At 46.0% G+C, this 8002-nt stretch overlaps 2 non-coding genes across 2 annotated transcripts; both read right to left on the reverse strand.

Moving 5' to 3' along the window:
• Positions 1–5150: 5150 nt before the first annotated feature.
• On the reverse strand, positions 5151–5269 carry LOC137367766 (5S ribosomal RNA). The gene has a single exon (XR_010974246.1). It is a non-coding gene; the product is annotated as a 5S ribosomal RNA (ribosomal RNA).
• Positions 5270–5538: 269 nt separating this feature from the next.
• LOC137368518 (5S ribosomal RNA) lies at positions 5539–5657 on the reverse strand. Its single transcript, XR_010974733.1, has one exon. It is a non-coding gene; the product is annotated as a 5S ribosomal RNA (ribosomal RNA).
• Between the last annotated feature and the right edge of the window lie 2345 nt (positions 5658–8002).

Raw genomic sequence — 8002 nt, forward strand, 5'->3', positions numbered from 1 at the left:
TCCTTCCACCAATGGCAACAGTTTCTTCCCGTCTCCTCTGTCCAGACACCTCATGATTTTGAATACCTCTATCAAATCTCCTCTTAATCATCTCCAAGGAGAACAGACCCAGTTTTGCCAACCTATCCACGTAACTGAAGTTACCCCAAAGCTGTAAATCCCCATCCCACACACTCTCCTTCCTCCCCATGCTGAAATTTAAACCCATCGCACCATCTCTACCATTTCTTTCCTCCATTCACAGTTTTTTCCTCCCGCTATTGCGACTGGGTTCAGTTCTCCAGCCCCTGTGCACAGAGTGAGAATCAAATCAATGAGTCGATAATTTTCTTTCCTGGTCACTGGGACATTGAAGCTCCACCTATTCTCTGTGCCGTCACCAAGATGACCAAGCATGCACTCTCCTCCCTGCTCAACCAAGATGGCAGCCATTAAACTGGGCCTGTTCCCAGGAAAAAGCTCCGGAGCTGCAAATGCGGGACCTGGAAGTTATTGGGGGCTTGCAGCCTACATCAGATGTTACTGAAGCCTCCCCCCCCACTTGCTGGCTCCATTCCTCCCCTGCGCTCTCCCGACTCTCATCCACTGCAAAAGCCGACAGCTTTCTTCTTTATTATCAACTACTCAGTCATTTTCTGAATCATACATCCCTACATTCAAGTCCATATCATTGATAGATACCACAAAAAGCAAGGGACATAGTGTTGAACTCTGCAGAACCCCACTGGAAACAACCTTTCAGTCACAAAAACACCCATCAAACGTTACCCTTAGCTTCCTATCTCTGAGTCAGTTTTGAATCCAACTTGCCACTTTGCTTTGGATCCCATGGTCTTTTACTTTTATGACCAGTCTGCCATGTGGCTCATCAAAAACCTTACTAAATCCATGTAGACTACATCAAATGCACTGCCCTCATTGACCCTCCTTGCTACCTGTTCAAAATATTCAATCATGTTAGTCAGACAAAGACCTACCCTTAACAAATCCATGCTGACTGTCTTTGATTAATCTGTGTCTTTCTAAGTGATGATTTATCCTGTTCCTCAGAATTTATTCAATAATTTTCCTACCAAGGAGGTTAGGCTGACTGGCCTACAATTACTCAGTCTATCCATTTCTCCCTTTTTAAACAATGGTACAACGTTAGCTGTCCTCCTGTCCTCCAGCACCATACCTGTAGCAAGAGAGAATTGGAAAACGATGCTCAGAGCCGCCGCTATTTCTTCTCTTGCTTCCCTTAACAGCTTAGATACATTCTGTCCGCACCTGGAGATTTATGCACTTTCAAAGATGTCAAACCTCTTAATACTTCCTTTCTCATGATGTTAATTTCATCTCATATTTCTCACTCCTCCTCCCTGATTGCAATCTCTTACTGTAACTTTTGGTGGAAATTCAAGAGAAATGGTGTAAAACATCTAGTTGAAGCTATGGGTGGTAACTTCAACTTCAACTTGGATAATGTGACAACTTACAGTTACTGCTTGGGAGACCAGTCCCACTGCTGAGATTTTGAGTTTATGTCCAGAAGAGGGCACCAAACACGCACCAAATTAGCAAATCCACCGTCTGATCGTTCCAGTGTGGATTTCCCATTTGCTGTCTGATTTATTCTGTGGCTTCTCACGCTGTGGATCCTGGGGTAAACATAGACATCTACAGCACTGAATGAAGCCATTTGGCCATAATTTCTGTGACAGTCGAAAAAGAGCTATTCAACCTAATCCCACTTTCCAGCTGTTATATATTGTTATTCTATCTGTAAAGTGCTAGGAACTAATTAGCTAGGAACTAGTTGTTATGTGCAAGTGTTCCAGCGGGGCCACATTCACGGCTGCACTGGAGAGAGAGTCATGTGGCCAGTCCTACAGCAGGCAGCATGGTGGCTGAACAAATAAATGAAAAGCTCAAGGGTGGTAAGGATAATCCAGGAAATTATAGGCCGGTGAGCCTTACGTCAGTGGTAGGGAAACTATTGGAGAGGATTCTTCGAGACAGGATTTACTCCCATTTGGAAACAAACAAACTTATTAGTGAGAGACAGCATGGTTTTGTGAAGGGGAGGTCGTGTCTTACTAATTTGATTGAGTTTTTTGAGGAAGTGAGGAAGATGATTGATGAGGGAAGGGCGGTGGATGTTGTCTATATGGACTTTAGTAAAGCCTTTGACAAGGTCCCGCATGGCAGACTGGTGCAAAAGGTGAAGTCACACGGGATCAGAGGTGAGCTGGCAAGATGGATACAGAACTGGCTCAGTCACAGAAGACAGAGGGTAACAGTGGATGGGTGTTTTTCTGAATGGAGGGATGTGACTAGTGGTGTTCGGCAGGGATCAGTGCTGGGACCTTTGCTCTTTGTAGTATATATAAATGATTTGGAGGAAAATGTCGCTGGTCTGATTAGTAAGTTTGCGGACGACACAAAGGTAGGTGGAGTTGCGGATAATGATGAGGATTGTCAGAGGATACAGCAGGATATAGATCGGTTGGAGACTTGGGCGGAGAAATGGCAGATGGAGTTTAATCCGGACAAATGTGAGGTAATGCATTTTGGAAGGTCTAATGCAGGTGGGAAGTATACAGTAAATGGCAGAACCCTTAGGAGTATTGACAGGCAGAGAGATCTGGGCGTACAGGTCCACAGGTCACTGAAAGTGGCAACGCAGGTGGATAAGGTAGTCAAGAAGGCATACGGCATGCTTGCCTTCATCGGTCGGGGCATAGAGTATAAAAATTGGCAAGTCATGTTGCAGCTGTACAGAACCTTAGTTAGGCCACACTTAGAATATTGTGTGCAATTCTAGTCGCCACACTACCAGAAGGACGTGGAGGCTTTGGAGAGGGTACAGAGGAGGTTTACCAGGACGTTGCCTGGTCTGGAGGGCATTAGCTATGAGGAGAGGTTGGAAAAACTCGGATTTTTTTCACTGGAACGACGGAGGTGGAGGGGCGACATGATAGAGGTTTACAAAGTTATGAGCGGCATGGACAGAGTGGATAGTCAGAAGCTTTTTCCCAGGGTGGAAGAGTCAGTTACTAGGGGACATAGGTTTAAGGTGCGAGGGGCAAAGTTTAGAGGGGATGTGCGAGGCAAGGTTTTTACACAGAGGGTGGTGAGTGCCTGGAACTTGCTGCCAGGGGCGGTGGTGGAAGCAGATACGATCGCGACGTTTAAGAGACATCTTGACAAATGTATGAATAAGAAGGGAATAGAGGGATATGGGCCCCAGAAGTGCAGAAGGTGTTAGTTTCGGCAGGCATCAAGATCGGCGCAGGCTTGGAGGGCTGAATGGCCTGTTCCTGTGCTGTACTGTTCGTTCTTCTTTGTTCTTTCCAAGTGTTATTATTTCCAACAGCTGGGAATCAGAAAACAACAAGAAGACGTAACACCAGCTCTTAATCCATAGCTCTGGAGGTTACAGCATGTCGTACATATCCAAGTATTTTTTGAATGTGGGTTTTTACCTCCTCCACCCTGACAGACAGTGAGTTCCAGACTCCCTCACCATCCTCTGGGTGAAAACATTTCTCCTCATTTCCCACTAATCCTTCATTCAACCAATTACTTTAAATCTATGCCCCCGGTTATTGCCCTCTTTGCTAAGGGAAATCGGTACTTGTTATCCACTCTATCTAGACCTCTCATAATTTTATACAGCTCACTTAAATTTTCCCTCAGCCTCCTCAGTTCCACAGAAAACCCCAACCTATCCAAACTTTCCTCAAAGCTAAAGTCCTGGCAACATTCTTCTCGTAAAGTTGAGACATGGGAGTTCTTCAACTCTGCATTGAAAAAAAGGAGCACTATCTGCTTAAATAGTGCATGGGGCACTGAGACAGCACAGTGTACCTGAGCACTGTGATGGGGTGAGGGGCTTCAGTTACATGGAGAGAATAGATAAACTGGGATTGTTTAGAAGGTTAAAGGGAGATTTAATAGAGGTGTTCAAAATCGTGAATGGTTTTGGCAGAGTAAAAGCAGAGAAACTGTTTCCAGTGGCAGAAGGTGTTGGTAACCAGAGGCCACAGATTTAAGGTAATTGGCAAAAGAACCAGAGGCAACAGGAGATTTTATTTTACACAGCGTGTTGTTGTGATCTGGAATGTACTGTCTGAAAAGGAAGTGGAAGCAGATTCAACAGTAATTTTCAGAAGGGAATTGGTTAAATAATTGAACGGAAAAAGAATTACAGGGCTGTGGGAAAAGAGCAGTGGTGTGGGACTAATTGGATTGCTCTTTCAAAAGGCCGGCATAGGTGCGATGGGCTGAATGGCCTGCTTTTGTACTTTATGATTATACATAGCTCCTAACACAAACTCAGCAGGTCTGACAGCATCTGTGGATTCAATGAATGGCCTGACACTGAGAAGTTCCGAGGAACAAAGGGACCTCGGCGTGTTTGTCCATAGATCTCTGAAGGCAGAAGGGCAGGTTAATAGGGTGGTGAAAAAGGCAGATGGGACACTTGCCTTTATCAATCGAGGCATAGATTACAAAAGCAGAGAGGTCATGTTGGAGTTGTACGGAACTTTGGTAAGGCCACAGCTGGAGTACTGTGTGCAATTCTGGTCACCACGTTATAGGAAGGATGTGATTGCATTGGAGTGGGAGCACAGGCGATTCACCAGGATGTTGCCTGGGATGGAACATTTAAGCTATGAAGAGAGGTTGGATAGGCTTGGGTTGTTTTCGCTGGAGCAGAGAAGACTGAGGGGTGACCTGATCGAGGTGTACAAGGTTATGAGGGGCATGGACAGGGTGGATAGGGAGCAGCTGTTCCCCTTAGTTGAAGGGTCAGTTACGAGGGGTCACAAGTTTAGGGTGAGGGGCGGGAGGTTTAAGGGGGATTTGTGGAAGAACTTTTTTACCCAGAGGGTGGTGACGGTCTGGAATGCCCTGCCTGGGAGGGTGGCAGAGGCGGGTTGCCTCACATCCTTTAAAAAGTACCTGGATGAGCACTTGACATGTCATAACATTCAAGGCCATGGGCCAAGTGCTGGCAAATGGGATTAGGTAGACAGGTCAGGTGTTTTAATGCATCGGTGCAGACTGGATGGGCCGAAGGGCCTCTTCTGCACTGTATTATTCTGTGAAGCTGAGGTACTCACACAAGCTAAGATCCTCACACAAGCTGAGATACTCACACAAGCCTACTGCACCTGGTATTCCCAGGCAGTCTCCCATCCAAATACTAACCAGGCCTGAGTCTGCTTAGTTTCTGAAATCAGATGAGATCGGGCATTTTCAGACTAGTATGGCCGTAGGCAGCAGTTACCAGGGGCAGTCACTTGGCTGGGAGTGTACTACAGGCCGCCAAACAGTCAGGGCGAGATAGAGGAGCAGATATGTCGGGAAATCTCAGAGAAGTGTAAAAATAATAGGGTGAGTGACTGCCCTTGATATGAAGGCAGCATTTGACTGAATATGGCATCAGCGCACAGACTGCAGGGGCCAGCGAGAAAAAGCTTGCCCATTGCTTGTGTGCCTGAGTGTATGTGAAGGGCTGTCATGTCAGCAGCCTCTGCTGGCAGCAAAAGCCTACTGCACCTGGTATTCCCAGGCAGTCTCCCATCCAAGTACTAACCAGGCCTGAGTCTGCTTAGCTTCCGAGATCAGACGAGATCGGGCGTGTTCAGACTAGTATGGCCGTAGGCAGCAACTTTCTGCCTTTTTCTTTACTTCAAGGCATGCGGTGCCGTCACTTCGTTTTGCCAGTCTCTGTGTTTTTTTTTGACAAATCTTGCCCACCTTGCTCTCTTCCTTCCCCGCCTGGCACATCTGAAAACTACAAGCCCTACTCACGCTTCACCAGCCTCCACCCTGCACTCTCCAACAATTCAACATTCCTCCCTTCCACGCTGCTGCCAGCAAACCCTGCACAAGCGGCAGCCACAAATTCAAAACCCTCTCTTTTCTCATTCTCTTTCAACACAGCCACCGGCAGCACACCAGCAACTTGCTTTCATACAGCGCCTTCAACTTAGCAACCCTTCCCTCCGCGCCATACGGGATACAAAGACAAATACCAATTCAAGGCGGCCAACCGGAGCCAAGGCACACAGCAGCCATCCACCAATTCAACTGCGCAACCACTCCAGACCACCAGAACACTTGACAAGTCACTTCTCTGTAAACAACACCCACAGTCACAAAACACCTGCTGTTTACTTAGCTGAAGACATGAGACTACCAGTAATTCTTTTTAAACAAAGTTCTTCCAGTCATCTTTTAAAAAAAACCAAGTCCAGCATCTATGGAATCACTTCAGTCCTCCAAAGGAATCCATTTCTAGAATCTTCAACCACGAGTCCTCAAAAAAAATTTAAAAATAGAAGCACTTTCATAACTGCCCGGGTCTGGTTAGTCAGCGACTTTACCTAACAGAAACAGCTTCTGAATTCAGTCTTCACTGTCATCTGCTTGATGGCACGCCACTCCTGCCTAATCTGCCTTGTCTGCCTGCTCTGCTTGAGCTGGCAAGGATTCTGTCTCCTTTAATCTGGTTCTAACCAGTGTCAGTTTCCCTGGAAACCTGAAGTTGTTTTTCCAGCTTCTGATGCTGTTTCAATTCTAGTTTTTGTTTCAATTCTAGTTTTCCTCTCAGGGTAGAAAAAAAACAAGCTTTGCAGCAAAAAGATTCCATCACACTGGTCCATTGATATATTCCTGCAATCATAGAATAGAATCATAGAATGGCCTTTCACCCCATCATGTCGGTGCCACTATCTGCAAGAGCAATTCACCTAGCCCCACTCTCCTGCTTTTTCCCCATAGCCTCAGATAATTCTCCAGTTCTCTTTTGAAGGCCTCCATTACACTCCATTGCCTCCACTACAGTCTTATCAGTGCATTCCGGATCCTAACCACTCGCTGTGTAAAAATGTTTTTCCTCTTGTCACTCTTGCTTCTTTTGTCAATGACCTTAAATCAGTGCCCTCTGGCTCTGGATCCTTCCACCAATGGCAACAGTTTCTTCCCGTCTCCTCTGTGCAGACACCTCATGATTTTGAATACCTCTATCAAATCTCCTCTTAATCATCTCCAAGGAGAACAGACCCAGTTTTGCCAACCTATCCACGTAACTGAAGTTACCCCAAAGCTGTAAATCCCCATCCCACACACTCTCCTTCCTCCCCATGCTGAAATTTAAACCCATCGCACCATCTCTACCATTTCTTTCCTCCATTCACAGTTTTTTCCTCCCGCTATTGCGACTGGGTTCAGTTCTCCAGCCCCTGTGCACAGAGTGAGAATCAAATCAATGAGTCGATAATTTTCTTTCCTGGTCACTGGGACATTGAAGCTCCACCTATTCTCTGTGCCGTCACCAAGATGACCAAGCATGCACTCTCCTCCCTGCTCAACCAAGATGGCAGCCATTAAACTGGGCCTGTTCCCAGGAAAAAGCTCCGGAGCTGCAAATGCGGGACCTGGAAGTTATTGGGGGCTTGCAGCCTACATCAGATGTTACTGAAGCCTCCCCCCCCACTTGCTGGCTCCATTCCTCCCCTGCGCTCTCCCGACTCTCATCCACTGCAAAAGCCGACAGCTTTCTTCTTTATTATCAACTACTCAGTCATTTTCTGAATCATACATCCCTACATTCAAGTCCATATCATTGATAGATACCACAAAAAGCAAGGGACATAGTGTTGAACTCTGCAGAACCCCACTGGAAACAACCTTTCAGTCACAAAAACACCCATCAAACGTTACCCTTTGCTTCCTATCTCTGAGTCAGTTTTGAATCCAACTTGCCACTTTGCTTTGGATCCCATGGTCTTTTACTTTTATGACCAGTCTGCCATGTGGCTCATCAAAAACCTTACTAAATCCATGTAGACTACATCAAATGCACTGCCCTCATTGACCCTCCTTGCTACCTGTTCAAAAAATTCAATCATGTTAGTCAGACAAGACCTACCCTTAACAAATCCATGCTGACTGTCTTTGATTAATCTGTGTCTTTCTAAATGATGATTTATCCTGTTCCTCAGAA

Source organism: Heterodontus francisci, chromosome 3, assembly GCF_036365525.1.
Source record: "Heterodontus francisci isolate sHetFra1 chromosome 3, sHetFra1.hap1, whole genome shotgun sequence".
Classification (NCBI taxonomy): Eukaryota; Metazoa; Chordata; class Chondrichthyes; order Heterodontiformes; family Heterodontidae; genus Heterodontus; species Heterodontus francisci.